Below are 15573 nucleotides of genomic sequence, written 5' to 3'. Positions count from 1 at the left end.
CTGTTCCATTTTACATTCACATACACATTTTTAAGGGCAGTAACAACACTTTTTATTTTCACATTTTGCTTAAAAGTAAATTGTTCTGTCTCTAGAGGAAAAGATTTCCTTTGGGACTAAGTGTCCTTAGAAGTCAAAGTAAATTCTAGATTTTACAAGACAGATTAAACCCCTCCAAAGAATAAAGATGTATAGAGCAATACATCAAACCCTTACTAGAGCAAAGTTTATTCTAGTCATCAAAGGCATTAAATATGCAAATATTTTTAAATGGAAGAGAAAATAATGACAACTCCCGATTTTATACAGTCAGCCAATAACTATGCACTGATCTTCCACTCACAGAAACATCTACTCCAACATCACTCATAGACATTTCAAACTTAATATGTCTCATGGGACATATAAACGCCATTAAGGCAGGAGGGTTTGTCTGTTTTGCTTACTGCTGTATTCCCAGCACTTAGAACAGGGCCTGGCACATAGTAAGTGCTCAATAAATATCTGTTGATTGAATAAATGAACAAGTAAAAGGAAGCATAAAGCTGCTCAGAAGAGCTAAAAAGAGGCCAGAGAAATATTTATGAGGAACTAATATACTAAACATAATAAAGTTGTGATGGGAATGGAAAGCACCATTTCTAGAAAAATATGCTACAATGTTTCTATAGTTGACTTTAAGAAAAATTGCTATCCTTGACTATTTCATTGTTTTCAAAAAGGGTCCATCCATTGTCCATTGCCAAGGGCCCTTAGCTTCTGAAGAACTGAAAAAAACTCTGGGAGTTGACAAGTTCCTAGAATGATGATGTCCTTTTCTAAACTGCCACATATACACGGAGCCAAAGACTTTCATGGTCTTGGCTTTCTATTAAATCTATTCCCAGGACCATCATATAGTATAATCATAGGTTTCTTGGCCACCTTCCAGCTAAAGCCACTAATTGGTAAACTCACCTTCCTTAGAACTACAATCACAACATCTTCAAACTAAAATGGATCTTAAAATGATCTCAACCCCTTACATATTTTATATATTTTTAAAACTACTATATTTTAAAAACTACAGTGGGACTTCCCTGGTGGCGCAGTGGTTGAGAGTCCGCCTGCCGATGCAGGGGACACGGGTTCGTGCCCCGGTCCGGGAAGATCCCACATGCCGCGGAGCGGCTAGGCCCATGAGCCATGGCCTCTGAGCCTGTGCGTCCGGAGCCTGTGCTCCGCAACGGGAGAGGCCACAACAGTGAGAGGCCCGCATACCGCAAAAAAAAAAAAACCAAAAAACTACAGTGAAAAAGAAATAGTGACTTGCTCAAAATAACTCGGTTACACTAAGTATTTTTCAAATAGTAAGTGATAAATACTATTAAATCTAGGAGAATTCAGACACTTGGAACAATTCTCTAAAATCCAAAACCAGACAATGTTATTTATAAAAGCTAAGTCGAAATTATACCTCACAGTATCAACAACTCTATCTATCCACACATTAAAGTTAAAAGTCATAACAGAACCATCAATGAAACTTTGGCATTCAGCAAACAGTAAATGATGGATAAATTCGGATTTTAAAAGAATGTACACCTCTTCCCCAAAGGAGGCTTTCCTTGTCCAGTGTTGGGAATGATGAGGATTTCTAAAGTCTTTTTCAAGTACCAACTTTCCTAAGCATTACTGGCTTCAAAACAGCAGTAGAAGGATGTTTCTATGAACCAATCATTTTCACATGGGGTTCAGAGAGAACATCTGATAAAAGGTACATGATTTTCACCACACCTACCACTCTCTCCCCCTTCTCCTGCAATATTCTAACATACCTCCTAGGGAAGTGTGTCCTCAGCACTGTTTCTGATACGAGTATGTTGCAGCCTTCAAGCACCTTACAGTGAGACGAGATTGTGAACCACGATTATAAACTATCTCCTGTCATGCTACACAAAAAGGATTACTATTTTCATGGACGGTAATTTCTTGCCAAAACCCTTTCCATGGTCTGCATCTAGTGAAATCCTCCTGTGCCTTTAAAGGCCCACCCTTATTCCTCTTTCCTGGGGACCTTTTTCTGACCATTTCATCCATGGTGCTCTTTTCTTGACCAGATGACCTATGGCATTTGTCATCTGTACCTGTCATTTAGCATTCATCACACACTGGCAAGTAACATCTTTTGTATAGTTATCTTAGTTGTTGCTGGCTTTTTTTATGTTTGACTGGATAGAGTCAGAATCCAAAAGAGTTACATAATTGATATTCCTATGGGGATTTTCTGGACAATAATGCTTTATGCTCTTACATATGAAGGGAAAGAGTCAGAAGTCCTAAAAGAGTAACTGGGTTTTAGAATACACAGCACAACCATCACTGAACTATAATTTTAAAAGCTTTGGGTTATACCAAAATAATGATTCCCAACCTTTTAAAGATCAAAATATGTTTTAAAAAACCAAAAACGTATTCAATATTAGTCAGGTGTTAAATTTCTTTTAACTGAGAATACATGCATTCAAAAGTATAAGTACACAATGTCAGGTATGGTACTCATTTGGTCTACAGAGCATACTTGATGTGCACAAGAAGTTGAGGTTCCTCCAGGACCAGACTGGCACATGGTTGAATGTTACTGTGCTGTGGACATGGACTATTACTGCCACATCAAAAAGTACCACTACCTAAAAGTATTTAGGAGCAAGCAAAATACAGAAATACTAACAAATCCCTCCCTACCCCCAACCCTGCTCCTCCCCCCAAATCCAGCATAAAATCCTTCAGTAACTTAACCCTTCCTCCCAAGAAGTAGCAGATTTTAAGCAATGTGAAACAATTCAATGTTTCAATAATAAACGTTTCTTGTGGTTTCAAGTTAATAAATAATATAGCAAAAGGAACAACAACAAAAGAATATTATAGACAAACCAAATAGCAAATATTGAAAGTCCATCTCTCATATATTTCCTGATTCTAGTGAAATCTCAATCCCATTTACCCATTTCATCACCCTCTTAAAACAAACAAACAAAAACCACCAATATTTTCCAGTAGGGGTAGAAATATCATTCTAACCTCAGTTCAAGTCCTTTGTGCAGTCAGTAACAAGAATGAGCTTAAATAAATAGCAGTAGAGCACAGCGTTTAAAGGAATTAGCCCTGGGCTCAAGTCTTGGCTCTGTCACTTATTAACTGTATGATCGTGGGCAAGTTACTTAACTAAACTTCAGGTAATTTATGTAAAGTGCTTAACATGATCCTTGGCAGGTTTAAGGGTTGAGAAAAGTGGTTACTGATTAATTAAGTAATTATATATAATAGATATATAACAAAGATATTCTTCTTATCATAACAATTTCAAAGTTTCCTTTCAACTCCTTCTTGTCTGGCTCTGACGGGTCTATTCCAGGTATCATAAACCTCCACTCTTGACCTATAACTGGTTCTACAACCTCCAATTCTACCCATGGCTACTACCATAAACAGTTTCTGGAAGTTTGGGAAAACATAACAAAAAACAAAACGGGAGGCCACTTGAGCAAGCCAAAACAACAGCAAAATCCACTCTGAAACAGTGAATTCATTCAAGTAGGAATCACTGCCTTAGAACCTGAGACAAAGAAAAAGGCAAAAGAAAAAAACAAACCAAATTATTCAAATACTTTTAAAACCCTTACCTGCAGTTAAACAAATGATTGACGATTTGAAGCCCAAACAAATTTTAAACAACATTATTATTGCCTGCAGGACCATCAATAACCAGCACTACTAATGAAACATGCCTCATTAAAATACCTTTCTTTAACACTTTTAATTTAACAATGATTTAACCATTGCTAGACTATTTTTTAATATTAAGTCTCAACAATTTCTTCAAGTTTCTCCTTTCCCATGCATTCCAACAAGCAGTGAATTAGTTCTTCATCATGTGTTTAGGCCTCCTGCTGGGAAGCATAATTAAAATTAAGCAAGCAACAATTCCACTTGGTGCTAAGGTCCTGTCAAATCCTTCGATGAAGTTGAGTCTGGTTTCTCCAGGAGCCAGCTGAAAGTTCTGCAACAAAAACTTGGGGCTGCTCAACTCGATGCTGGCCATTCAGTAGATGGCACTCTTTCCTTTGGGCCCAAATTACAAAAGCACCAAGAAGCATGTTCTGTGACATTCAGGTGTGATACAAAACAAGGATTCCCTCTTCAAAGCACTTAACTGGTCGTCACAATCCCTGCAGAAACCCATTCATCAAAAGCTGATGGTCCAACCAGACACTTTTAAAGAGCCCAAGGAAGTTCAGATTATAAAACATCAAATACAATATAAAATCACCTAACTCAAGTGATTGCCAAGTAATCAGCTTCTCAGAGCCTTTTCTATGTCAAGCAGATACACTTTTTATTCAGGCATAAAATTTTCCTTTCCTATTACATTCTGCTACAGAGGCGACAGTCTTTCAGTGGCTAGTGACCAAATCTTGTCTATCAAATATCTCATTAAGGTATTTAATGATAGCAAAGTGTTTAGAGAACTATGATTTTGTCATTATCAACATTCACTAAGACCAATGAAAGATATATTACTTTCAACATTTTTGGTTGAAAAAAATGCATGTAATCTTTGATACCCACTTAAAAAGAACCAAACATCCTAATACAAAATTACTGTACATCTAGTTTTGCAAAAAAAAAGGGTTTAAATAATAATATGGATTTCTGATTCATTAATGATATGTCTTTTACTTTAATACATAATGGCTCCCAACTATTACATGACAAGTAAGGTTTCTTACACTTCTGTTTCAGAGATCTTTTTTTTTTTTTTTTTTTTAATTTACAAAGCAGACAGTTGTGGAGAGAGATGGAAGGAAATTCTTTTTAGTGCAACCTCCAGGTGAAAGCCAAACTTTTCAGCAGTCACACAGGAATCACCTTAAAAATTCCACCTTTCTCTAGGAGAGATAAAACTCAGTCCTAGCAATAAAAGTCAAAGGAGAAAGGCAAGGTAAAAGGAACACTGTTTTAAAATTTAAAAACGAAAAAAAAGCATTGGGAGTAGGGACAAGAAATAAGAAAAATATATCGATTTCATTGCCGATCTCTTTCCCCTGTACACTCTCACCCTATGCACTTAAGCCCATTCACAACTCCACTTGAGCTCTATCACCCTTCCCCAACCACTTCCTTAGATATTAAAAGGCTGACCTTACAGAATCTTTTTCTTATGTACTAATAAGACAAATGAGATTAGAAGTAACAATGCAGCTTACAGTTGCTGGCTCTAATTTATGTAGGATTAAAAGTAGAGAGTTCTTAAAGAAGAGTCCCTGGGGAGGCCTTGATCCCAAAATATACTTCTTTAGACATACCAAATAAGCCTAACTACCTTCTCCATGAGGATACTGAGTAAACCTATCTTTTTGCTATGGCATTTAGTCATTTCAGCAGATCAAAAGATGACAGGATAAGAATACTGTATGGAAAAGGGAAAAGGAAATGCTGTCCTTGCACAGGATGAGCTGAGCCATTGTGGAAGAACTTCACAGAAACATTGCTGATGGTGACAAATTAAAGGCATATACTAAGTCCCCAAGACACTGATAAAACTCAGCACTTCTCCAACCTGACTGCTTTCTACATTGTTGGAATTCCAGCTCCCCTAGCAGGCAACCAACAATAGCCATGAGAGCTGAATTAAACAGGCTCCTGAACTCACACATGCACTGTCCTTTCCTCTTCCATCCAAAGTAAGCACCTCCTTGGTGGGGGAGTGAAAAATTACAAGAACAAATTCAAAGGGGTATAAGAGCTAGCAAAAAGAATAAAGTAACAATTTCATGTATGTTACTTAGAATTAAGTTTTCATATTACTTGCCTTAATGCACATTGTGAGCATCAAATTTTTAATTGTTTTATTAATATATAGGGTGTGCTTCTTGAGACATTGGTTTTAACAACATATGTTGTTGTTATTGCCCTTAAGTTTATAAAAAGTGTTTTTACCCCCTGGCTGGCTGGTTGCAGGAAATTTTTTAATCTTATGGACGTCAGTTATGCCTATGGCAGAAAAAGTGAGCTGCATAACCCAAGGTTCAAACTGTAGTCTTGTTTGAGGAGGTAGCAATCTTAAATGCTAGTTAATGTACTGCTATACACCAATATCCTTAGGCCCAGTTTCAGGCAATTTAAAACAAGAGGTTTCAAAGTTCATCTTATATCAGGGAGCCTTACCATTTCCAATCAAGCTTTAACTAAAGCCAACTTTTAAAACAAATAATTGTAAAATATATGGTGGTGAAACAGATCAGCTTGACATCAGGTAAAAAGCTCAACTTAGATCTAACCTCATTATAAAGATATAACTATATGTCAAAGCCTAAACACCTTTCATAGTAACATTTCAGCTATGGCATAGTTAAAAACTAGTCTATACAATCTTCCTAAGAAGGAAATTTACAAAAACAAAAAGCCTTTTAATATCAGGGATGGGTTTCATCCATTTTATACCTTTTGGTGACCATGCAACTACTTTTTGAGTTATGCTAGACAACTCTGAAAGCCACATTCATTCTTTAAGGTTTCTAGGATACTCTTTATTAAATTGTTCCTTCAGTGTAGTAAGTCATGTCCTAGAAACCTAAAAGAGATTATTAACGCAGCTTTTCAAAGATACCCAACAAAAAATAGTTTAAAGAAACAGACTGATTCTCATTATCTATGCTATCGTCTAAGACTTTAGGGTAGGTTAAACAGTACTTTCTTGACATTCAAGTATGTTTTCAGCTGTGCAATTAACTTACTTTTGAACTTGATTTTGCAACTAGTCCACATATAACAGATCAACATTAAAATACACATGAAATAAACAAAAAACCCACACACCTTTTTATCTCCAACACTTTCAGTTAATTTTCAGTTAAAGTTGCTGTTCTATGCATGCTGTTGGTATTCAAATATTCACTGCATGAATGCCAAGTGAATCATTTCTAACTAACCTGAAAGGAAGAGCATACCCCAAGCAGTATGGTTACACTCATGTGTGTCCCTAACTAGCTACTGCTAGAAGAAAAAAATAAATTCATCTAACTATTATACATAAGGGATGTACAAGGGATAACAGACTTTTTTTCTTTCAAGCCATAGTCAATGAAAGGCTGATAACATATAATTTAGAGAAGATTCTTAATATACACAACCCATTGCAGTAAAAAATTTGAGATTGTCTTGGCTTTCGGCCAAGAAAATTTAGTCACTAGCAGGACCTGAAAGACCTCATAACAATCGCATCTAGAAATACTAGGGCATGGACCCCAAGATCAAATGACAAAGCATTAACATAGAAGACATGAAATAAAGTATCAGGGCACCCATTTTGAATCTCAATGACAAGACACAGTCTATGACTGCTCAATTAATTTCAAATAGGGTGTCCATGTTTAAAAGAAAGAATAGTACTCTTGATTAAACATTTAAAATGTTTTCTATTCAAACTCTACAAGTTTAATATTTCCAAAGGAATCTGAAACATCACTGAATTTTAGTTATAGCAAAAACATACTAGCATTTTTAGTATGAGAAACAGATTAATAACCTGTGTCTTCAGTACCGTTTGAGCTTTCTTAATTCAACGTATGCTTGTTTTTTTGTTTTTTTTTGTTTTTTTTTTTGTTTTTGTGGTATGTGGGCCTCTCACTGTTGTGGCCTCTCCCGTTGCGGAGCACAGGCTCCGGACGCGCAGGCTCAGCGGCCATGGCTCGCGGGCCCAGCCGCTCCGCGGCATGTGGATCTTCCCGGACCGGGGCACAAAACCGCGTCCCCTGCATCGGCAGGCGGACTCTCAACCACTGCGCCACCAGGGAAGCCCCGTATGCTTGTTTTTAAACATTTTTTCCTAATATTACCTTTCACTAAATTGCCAACAAATGACATATTAGCTCTCTACAACAGTTATTCTAAACATTACGTAAAACAGCTACTAATTTAGGTTATAATTAATTTGCTTGACATACCCACTACACTGGTGAAGCAGCAACACACAGTTCCTTGAGGAATGTGAGTGACAAAGTAAAAGCCACAAGTGACATCTTTCCATGTAAGGCTAATTTTAAGAGGCAACTCAGGTGGAAATTTCGAACAAACTTAAGTAAAATTCACCTCAGGTTAATATGGTGGTGTTGGTAATCAGAAGATGAGGCCTACCGATTTAGTGCAGAACCAGAATCCCTCCAAGGGCCCTGGTGGACCATCTGAAGCCCTACACATCTGGCAAGCTTGAAAAACAAAAAAGACTTTAATCTTTAGTAATTAAAAAGATAACATACTACAGCCCAAATTCTAGCATCCTAGCTAAACATGTTGCGTGAAAAGAGAATCCTCTTCCAAAGTCAAAAGGTGATTCTACTTAATGCTGATTACCACCATTCACATTTAAACACAACTTGGTGGTACTAACACAGGAGGGTGTTACAAAACAAGGCATATGCATACCTGTGGTCTTGGAGATACTGTGAAGGTACTTCACTGATTTGCTAGAATTACCACAAGTGTAATAGCAGCAGGGGCTACTAGTTATGCAGGCTCACTCTCAAGCCAGGCTCTGGGTTCAGAACCAGCCCGTCTGTGCCGAGTAGCTGTAGGAAACACTTAACCTCTCTGTCTGTTTAGGCACTGGGTTGTCATGAGGATTAAGTAAAATAAATCATATAAAACTGTTCCTGGCACAGAGGTAGAGCAAATAAATATTGGCTGTTACAAATATCTGCTGAGTCTTCACTTGCTGGGTTGCATGATATAGCCACCTTCAAAAAAAAATGTCATCTAGGGCTTCCCTGGTGGCGCAGTGGTTGAGAATCCGCCTGCCGATGCAGGGGACGCGGGTTTGTGCCCCGGTCCGGGAGGATTCCATATGCCGCGGAGCAGCTGGGCCCGTGAGCCATGGCCGCTGAGCCTGCGCGTCCGGAGCCTGCGCTCCGCAACGGGAGAGGCCACAACAGTGAGAGGCCCACATCCGAGAAAAAAAAAAAAAAAGTCATCTTATACTGAGGATGATAAACACATAAAACACTGAGTACCAGACTATATTCTAAGCACTTCCCATATAACAACTAAGTTAAGATTCCGATATTATCATTCCCCAACATTTTACAAACCCAATTTGTTCAGAGTTGGGTTTTTATGCTTTTATGTGACTTCTTCCTTCAACAGAAATGCTTCTTATACTCTGACGACATACGTTAAGTGCTGCCCTGTACTGCTAACCAACTACTTTGAGATAGGAGAGATTAAACAGTTAACAACCTGCATAGGCTTGAGTGTGACAAAAACACTCAGACACAATAGACCTACTTCAGGAGGCCTCACAACCCCAGAGGTTGGGACCCACCCTGTATTTAGGTTTTAGGATTGTGTGTAGGAGGTCGGCTGATGCTGTGTCTTCTTAGTCTCAAAAGACGTTCTGGTTTTATAAAGACGAAATCCACACTTCTAACATCATTGAGCAGAACCCACATTCATCCCAGTGTAACATTATTGAAAAAGGGGGTTAGAAATAGCAACGTGTACAGTATAATTTTCTCATTCATTTTCGGAATGTAAAACTTATATTCTTTTTTTTTAATAAAAACTTATATTCTGAAAATACAATCCTGCTATTATGCAAAATAGTTCCTAGATGTCATATGATCACCTACGTCATATGTCAAATGTTTACCAACATTTCCTTCTATCAAACCTGTAAAAAGCTGCAACATATTGAATGCCCCATACCCCACTACCTCAAGAACTCTTAAATTATGTTTAACATTCGAAACAGATACACCAATTTTTTTTCCTTAAAAGCAACTATTACCAACATGCCAACATTTGCGGTCAATTTAAAGAGTTTTAAGAGCACAGACTGAACTCTTTGGAAAAATGAACACTTAAATATAGCAAAAGTGGCCATTTTTTTTTTCTGGTCTTCCCTCTGCAAAGTTAATCTGCTCAATTTAAGCAGAGGAAAATGAGTGAGTTACAGTGTAATTACAATGCAATGGAGACTCAGATATAAAAACTTTATACATAGTTAAAAAGTAACTTAACCCTATAAATGAATAGGTCCCACATCTTAATTACACATTTTTAAAAACAGTCAAGCATCTTATTTAAAAACGACAAATTACGCTGTATTCTTAGTTTACTCTCTTTAACAGTCTCATTAGAAGTCTTCTAAAGTCAAAATTAGCATGTACCCAGTATGATGCAGTTGCACTCCATTCCAAGAAAAGCAACCATTTCATACTGCTAAATCTAACATGTCGTACAATTTAACATAAACGTGCCTGCACATTTATGTAGCTGATTCCTACCCCCCCCCCCAAACCTTATCAACTCCTTCACCAAACTTGCATATAATCCTCACTCAAAGCCTCTTGGTTGGGCTTCCCTGGTGGCACAGTGGTTAAGAATCTGCCTGCTAATGCAGGGGACATGGGTTTGAGCAGTGGTCCGGGAAGATCCCACATGCCGCGGAGCAGCTAAGCCCGTGCGCCACAACTACTAAGCCTGCGCTCTAGAACCTGCAAGCCACAACTACTGAGCCCGCGCGACACAACTACTGAAGCTCGCGCGCCTAGAGCCTGTGCTCCGCAACCAGAGAAGCCACTGCAATGAGAAGCCTGCGCACTGCAACCAAGAGTAGACCCCGCTCACTGCAACTAGAGAAAGCCTGTACGCAGCGATGAAGACCCAATGCAGCCAAAAATAAAATGAATAAAATAAATAAATTAAAGAAAAAAAAAGCCTCTTGGTTGAGTTAAATTCCATTTCTCTCCATACCCCCTCTAGCAGGTCAATTGCAACAGCACATGTGCCCAAGCAATGAGTGGTTTTACACACGCTCCCATTTTAAACGGGCACCTACTTGCAATTAAATCTCTGCAACAAAAAAGTTTACCTGAAGCCATTCTTGCCATTCTAATCGAGGCCTAGCTTATTCTACCTGTCTCTGTGGTCTTGCCTCAGCTATAATAGCATACCCCCAAAGAGTGTGGACACCAGCAAAGCGGACCTGCTGCCAACTCGGCCTGTCACCCCAGGCAGGAAGCGCAACCTAACATGTATACGTTTGTAGGGGTGGGGTGGGTGTGGGTTGGGGGGGATGGGAACGCAAATTACAGAAGAAAGGTTTGGTTGAATACTTTCAACTTGGAACAGAAGTTGTTTAAATGAGGAAAACAAAACTAACCAACACTCCCTCCCTTACCTCCACCCTTTCCAACCTCGGGAACCTACCACCTTCCTGGAGCGCACCTTCAGTGCTTAAAGTACCCCGGGTCACTGACGCTTCAGCCAGCTCTTGATTTTTAGAACTCCCAGTCCTTCGGGAGAAACCAGAGGACGCCTGAAAGACTCGGGCCCACCCCGCGGCGTCCCGAGATCCTCCCCTGCAGGTCCACCCTCTTCGAACCAGCCCGAGGCTCCCATTCCAGTCCCGGAGGAAGAGGGGTCCACCTGAGGCCGCAGGGGCAGCCAATAGGCAGTCCCCTCCACCCCGCGAGCCTTCGCGTTCCCCACCCCCGCGCGACCCCCTGGAAGGGTCCCCGCAGCCCAGCCCGCGCGGGCGCCCGCCGTCCCCGCCAGGAGGAGCAGTGGGAAGGCCGCGCCTTCTCTCCCCTCACGATTACCTCGCAGCGCGAAGCCGGCTTTGTGCTTCCCTCCCTCCTTCTCCGCGGCCGCCGTGGCTGCAGCGGCCGCGCGATCCTCCACCGCCGCCTCTTAAGCGCCGCACGGCTCCAGAGGGGAGGGCAGAAGGGGAGGGGGCGTGAGAAGGGAGGGACCTGGGCGCCAAGCCCTGTGTAGCAGGAAGCGGCGACACCTGGGTCGCTATGCCTCTAGCTCTCGCTCTCTGCTTTTAAAAAAATATAATTTAAACCCCCTTCTTTCCCCTCCCGCCCAGGGGCCCCGCGACCGTTACCGGCAGGCGGCTGGCGCTCTGGCGGGACTGGCCGAGAGCCCACCGAGCGTCCCCTGGCCCCGCCCCTAAGGCCCCGCCCTTAGGCCCCCAGGCTCCCCTGGCTCCACCCCCACAGGCCCGCCCCTCGCAGCCCCCGAATGCTCATGGCCCCGCCCCTCGGAATCACAGGATGTTCCTGGCCCCGCCTCCTCGAGGCCCCGCCCCACGCGGCCCCTCGCGCCCCTCCAAAGCTTTGGTCCCGCCCCCTACGGCCCCCTCCCTACCTCCCTCACCGTCTCTGAAGCCGCGGCCCCGGGACCCTACTGGCCTGGCCTCTGGGAGGGCCTGGTGTGGGGCAGCTGCCTAGCATCTCTTCAACGTCCTCCCCGCTAGGAAGCTTCGATTAGCGGCGTCCCCCGAGGGTCGGAGGAGTAAACGACCCCGACGGAAACCAGACTGCAAGCGGGAGGAGGGGAGCCTCGGCGATTCCGCCCTCCCTAACCTGAGCGAGCCACGCACCCCGCCACCCCACCCCAGCTCCCGAGGCTGAGACACAGCTTTCAGAGTCAGCTTCAGCCGCCCACACCGACTGCTGGGTCTTCAGCGGGAGGCCACTGCTAAGGTTCCACCTCCGCACAACCCCGTAGGAGGGGCCTGGGTATTCTCAGCACAGTTGCCTTTGGGGGCGACTCTTTCCCCTGCTCACCTCCACTGAGAGGCCGGGCAAGGGCTCTCTCCATGAGCTCCACTTGCATCCGTCGAGGGTTTTCACTCCGATGTTGGCCCCTGGCCTTGAGACCTTATGAGAGCTGATCTCTTGGAGGTGAAAAGTCAAGGCACCGACAGCCTTCAAAATGAATTCGGGGCCGGGTAAACTTTGCACTCAGTGGCAGGGATGTGGATCCATCCACAGGTGACGCTGGGCCGCCCAGACACGACCTACTCTAGAAATAGACCTCCCAGCAACGCACACCTTTCTCTACCACCCACGACTTGCACATCCCTCTCGCATACACGTCCTCCACAGTCACGAATCCACTACAAAGCACACCCTCCGAGCGGCATTCCGGTTATTCATGGTCCCTTGGGTCAACCCCACCCTAACACACAACAACAAACTTCATTCCCCACGCTTATCTCCCTGCGATTCCAAGGTACTGGCTACAGTCCCCTTCATTTCCTTCCTCTTCTGCAGACTCTCTTCTTCCCCCTCAAATACTTCATGCCATCCCCCTCATCTTCATTCCCTCCCTCCTCCCTAAAAATGTGCTAATTAAAATGTAGTTTCCTCTTCCCACATACGAAGTGTGGGAAATGAATCTAGGCTTGACACAAACTGTGATTCATTTATCCTCGTTTTCTCTCCCCACTGGACTAAAGCTACAGAAATTTTAGTCTGCCACCATCTCCCATATGCTCAAAATCTAACCATGCCTTATGGTTTTTAAATACCCCTAAAGGATCGTGGGTAAGTCTTCCTGGCTTTGGGAAGAAAATATTTAGAAAACGCTCGGCCTGTCATCTTATGTGGCGTTTTAAAATATCTGCAGTATTTGAGAGAGATACTGGGAGTGGCTAGATGTTTTCTTGCATTTAAAAAGCAAAACATGAAAAAAGCTTGGCACACATCAAGGTTAGCCTTTTTATGAATATCCCCCCCAAAATGTGTTAGGGGTACATATCAGACAATAGTCTCCACTGTACAGGACATTTGCCAGTCAAAAATCTAGCCCCCCCTCAAAGAAAGACAAATTAACATAGTCCATTTTAAGCATGTCTGATGAGCAATCCTTTCCATGATCACTCCCTTTCCCACAGTTTCTGGACAAAATGGATAAAAGATTTGCTTACCCACTGAGGATCCAAGGCTTTCTTGTGTCCAGGGTAGTAGACGTGTGTATCTTCTAGGTGTGGATTCTGCAGTGCTGCACGGAAACCCACTGCAGCCTCAGACCGGCGGTGGCGGCGGCAGCAACAGCAGCAGCGGCGGCGGCAGCAGCTTCTCCCAAAGCTGAGTAGTAAAGTGAGTGACTTTGGTAGAGACTCCACGATTACCATTAAGCACTTGCTTATGAGAGAGGAGGTGGAATCTTTCTTAAAGGAATGGGTTTTGTTTTTCCTCTCCACTATTGCTTCATAAAAGGCAGAAAGGGTGGAAGCAGGGAGTTTTTTTGGACTGAGTAAGGCAGTATAGCTGTAGGAGGTCAAGGTTAAAATTAACTGGGTGATCGAGGGACCAATTTAGTGTGAGTCAATGAAATGCTAGAAGAATTAGTTTTAAAGAGCCCTGCTAACTTCAAACACTGGGGTCCATGGCAAAAACAAAGCCATGTGCCTTGAAACTGAATAGTATTTTGTGTTAATATTTAATTTCCAATCATTGCACTACAATGATAACTATATAAAGGGAGGTTATTTAGTATTTAATACAAGAATGTGAAAAGAATAATACATAAAATAAAACTGATTTACATGATTGGGAACAACAGAGTCCAGTCTTACTAATACTTACAAGCATATCTGGAATTTCAATGAATGTCAGTATTGGAAAATATATTATTGTAAATCAACTATACTTCAATTTTTTAAAAAAAGAAAATATATTATTGACAGATACCACTTTGTACTTATAAAAATCACAATATGATTTATAGAAAAAACAAAAAATCTAAAATAATTTAAGAAAATAATAGCAGGGTACTATTTCAGTGGCAATTCAAAGTTCAGCAAAATTAAGGCTCTCATAAGTAGATAACTTTAAATGCATGCAAATTTACTGTTTACACTATTAGAATGTGATGTGTCCACATATGAGGAAATTGAGAGTCTGCATTATAACTTTAAATTTTTTTTTAGACAATATTCCTCAATTTAAGCACTCAACATCTGTGATTTTTTTCTTCATAGGTAAATGAGGAGGTGTGGTCCCAAAATATGAATAAAGAAAAATATGGAAAATATTCTGCAATGGATTTTTTTGCACAGCCTTTGTTAACTACCTGTGTGATCTTGAGCAAGTAAGTAAACTCTTTTGTTCCATAGTTCCCTATTTTGTGAATTGAGGATGTTGGATTGAAATTTTCCTTTAGCATTCCAATAGACTATGATTTTATGAGATTTAAACTTTTTTGTGTGTGATTTAATGCATGTATCTTTCAGTCTACACTACTTTTCCTGAAAACCTGGATTAAAAATAAATTTTTATGTTAAATGTGCAGCCAGAGTTTGTTATTTACCACCATTCCAAAATTATTTTACAAATCAAGTATCGTTTCTGTAAAGTGAAAAAACAGTTTCATCTGACTTATGATTTTGTACCCAACTATGACAAGTTTTCCTGAAGCAGGACCCTACAGTATTGCTAAGGATACTGATGGGCTGGAGCACAAAATGTATGTTTAATAGCGATGAGAACATAGTTAAAAAACCTGGTGCATCATTGGGTGGTAGAGTTGGAACAGAATTTAGAGCTCACCGATTCCAGCCCTGTAATTTCACAAGTAGAAAAAATGGAAACCCAGAGAAGCAAAATGGGGACACAGGGCAGTTAACTCAGTCTCCACTCTTCCCATACATGCAAGTCAAATAAATAGCACGTATGACCATATACTCTGTTTCACACACCCACACTGGGGGCTGAGCAAAACCTGTCACAGCAACAAAAA

At 41.3% G+C, this 15573-nt stretch overlaps 1 protein-coding gene across 6 annotated transcripts in view; it reads right to left on the bottom strand.

The window, feature by feature from the left end:
- The window catches only part of ADD3 (adducin 3), a 125434-nt gene extending 111488 nt beyond the window's left edge, over positions 1 to 13946 (bottom strand). For 2 of the 6 annotated variants that reach the window (XM_007115928.4, XM_007115931.4), the window contains exon 1: positions 11640 to 11824. The gene's annotated coding sequence lies outside the window, so the exon portion shown is untranslated. Of the gene's footprint in view, positions 1 to 11639; positions 11826 to 12614; positions 12917 to 13759 lie in introns of those variants that run through there. The other 4 variants (XM_007115932.3, XM_055080903.1, XM_028481153.2 and 1 more) reach the window with 4 other exon arrangements.
- Positions 13947 to 15573: the final 1627 nt, after the last annotated feature.

The sequence above is a fragment of the Physeter macrocephalus genome, chromosome 20 (genome assembly GCF_002837175.3).
Source record: "Physeter macrocephalus isolate SW-GA chromosome 20, ASM283717v5, whole genome shotgun sequence".
NCBI classification, from domain to species: Eukaryota; Metazoa; Chordata; class Mammalia; order Artiodactyla; family Physeteridae; genus Physeter; species Physeter macrocephalus.
Note: the sequence above shows the minus strand (reverse complement) of the source record. Positions and strands in the feature narration are given on the sequence as shown.